Source organism: Fukomys damarensis, unplaced genomic scaffold (genome assembly GCF_012274545.1).
Source record: "Fukomys damarensis isolate Sample0158 unplaced genomic scaffold, DMR_v1.0_HiC HiC_scaffold_20, whole genome shotgun sequence".
Lineage (NCBI taxonomy): Eukaryota > Metazoa > Chordata > Mammalia > Rodentia > Bathyergidae > Fukomys > Fukomys damarensis.
Genome location: NW_022900932.1, coordinates 7,684,694 through 7,687,037, shown reverse-complemented (window position 1 = coordinate 7,687,037; position 2,344 = coordinate 7,684,694).

Here is a 2,344-nt window from a genome sequence, read left to right as displayed (position 1 = left end):
AAAAAAAAAAAAAAAAAAAAAAGTGACAATACTCACTTCTGATGTCTTGGGTGATTTCAGGGGACAAGGACACGGGAAGAAGTGTGTGGCTGAGGAGGGTGACAATAAGGGAACAGTTCCTGCAGGGTTTTGCTGGGGAACTTCGAGGAATTCTGAGAAGAATCACCTGCCCTCTTCGAGGTCTCAGTGGAAGTTAGACCACAGGCATCTGTCACCCGTCCCAAGGGTGCCACCTCAGTCCCAGGCACACTTCTGGCTCCTCAGTGACGGCCACCGTCATCACATCCGGGAACATCGGGCCCCATGAGACCCGAGTTCAGCAGTGCCTTGAGTAGCAGCACGTGGCTGGGGGGTGAAGGAAGCGTGCATCACACGTGACGACAGAGGCAGAGCGTGTCGGTGCCCAGGTGTGAGCTGGAGGGATATTTGGACTCAGATTCCGAAAAGGGGAAGGAGGGCTCTGCGCGCTGTGGGGAGAGGCAGGGGAATGGGTCAGCAAGGCTGCAAACAGGCTGCTCTTGGTGTGCCTGTGATGTGTTTCTGGGTGTCTGCCGTTTGCTCTGTGGGTTAGAAAGATTGAAAAGGAGCTTTTCCTTGGGTAGGAAAGAAAGGCAGAGAAGGAGCCAGGATAAAGCATAAGTGGACCAGGAAATAAGAAAAAAAAAGATTTATGGAACTTCTGAAATCTGCTTCTGCCTGTGAACAAAAAAGCTAGACACAAACATGGCACAAAATACCATTAAATATGTAGGTAAAAATAAAGTGTGTGCAGGATTTGTATGCTGAAAGCTAGAAAGCATTTATCAGAGAATTCATGGAAGAAATAAACAACTAAAAGACCAAGCTGTGCTCGCACAGTGGAAGGTGTTAGGGTGTCTAGCCTTGCATGGTAGCACACAACTGTAACCCTGGCTACTTCGGGAGCAGGAGTTTGAGGCCAGTCTGGACACCTTAGTGAGACCCTCTCTCAAAATAAAATGTAAAAAGGGGTGGGGATGTAGTTCTGTAATGGCACAGTGCCAGCGAGTAATACAGCTCTCTTGTTACAGCTCAATGCAGGTAGTCCAAGGGAGTGAAAGATGCACCAGAACAGCCAGAGGCAACATGTACAGCTTTATTTTTAATGCCAGTGGGTCAGTCTGGGATCTCTCTGCCGAGAGACTGACAGCACCACCAACCAACCAGAGCTGGGTTGTTATACACTTAGGGAAGGGGCGGGGTTACAAGGTCCAATCCTTCATTTGCATATGGGCCCAGCAACCTTATTGGTTACAGAATTTCACACACAGTGGGTTTGCAGTGCACTGTTTTATCTTATTTGCATATGGCAGGAAGGCAGAACGAAGACAATCCCTGAGAAGTTTGAGGGAGCTGGGCCCAGGCAGGCCTGGCCATGTTAAAAGAATCGGAGGGAAGTCATCTTTCCCTGTTAACAAGTCCAGCTTCAGCTACAGAGAAGTTTATTTCCCTTTCAGTTCAGTAGTAGAACATCATGAGATTTGATCTTCAGTACTGAAGAAAAAAAATGTTTATTTCTAAGTTGAGCCATAGAGTCAATGTAGTCTCCCTCTCTCCCTCTCTCTCTCTCTCTCATCTGGTAGGTTTTCACACACAGTGGGTTTGCAGTGCACTGTTTTATCTTATTTGCATATGGCAGGAAGGCAGAACGAAGACAATCCCTGAGAAGTTTGAGGGAGCTGGGCCCAGGCAGGCCTGGCCATGTTAAAAGAATCGGAGGGAAGTCATCTTTCCCTGTTAACAAGTCCAGCTTCAGCTACAGAGAAGTTTATTTCCCTTTCAGTTCAGTAGTAGAACATCATGAGATTTGATCTTCAGTACTGAAGAAAAAAAATGTTTATTTCTAAGTTGAGCCATAGAGTCAATGTAGTCTCCCTCTCTCCCTCTCTCTCTCTCTCTCATCTGGTAGGGGGATAGAAATGAACAACCTGATCCTAGAACTGGCACAGCCAAGTAAAGGAACTAGATAAGGCAAACCACTCTGGAGAACCACTACCTGGTTTTGATACCTGACAGTAAAGCTACAGTAAGCCATAGACTTCTCTACCAGACAAAATGACCCCAACGATCCTACATTCTAAAATGGCTCCTGTCCCTAAAATGGTTCCCACTTACAGGAAATGAGCCACTTTGGGAAAGTAAAACCTACTTATAGAAGCAAAACCTAACTTATTGCTCCATTCTGCTACCCACGTGATCTTCTCCTTCCAATAACCCGTCACCCCGTCACTAGCCCCGCAGTACAACCAATCTCCAGCCCTCCACGACACTCTCCCAACTACAAAACCCTATATAAGCTCTACCTCACCAGCCACATGCCTCTTCA